This window comes from Quercus suber, unplaced genomic scaffold, assembly GCF_002906115.3.
Source record: "Quercus suber isolate HL8 unplaced genomic scaffold, Cork oak 2.0 scaffold_437, whole genome shotgun sequence".
Classification (NCBI taxonomy): Eukaryota; Viridiplantae; Streptophyta; class Magnoliopsida; order Fagales; family Fagaceae; genus Quercus; species Quercus suber.
The window spans coordinates 552,466-552,720 of NW_027069888.1; positions in this window are offsets into that span (position 1 = coordinate 552,466).

Below are 255 nucleotides of genomic sequence, written 5' to 3' on the forward strand. Positions count from 1 at the left end.
CCAGATTACGAACAGAAACAGCCTGCATTGCACCATAAACATTACGAAATGAAATTTCCGATCTAGTAGTTCAAGGAGAAAAGGACCATTAACTGCTACTATTTGGAAGAACACGAAATAAGCGCCCCCCGCACCCCCCCAACCCCAAAAAAAAAAAAGAAACATATTCTCATTTTTTAACAGAATTGTAGTAACTGTTACATTCAAATCTGATCTTCACTCCCAATGATCATTTTGACCATAGCCTCTTCACAC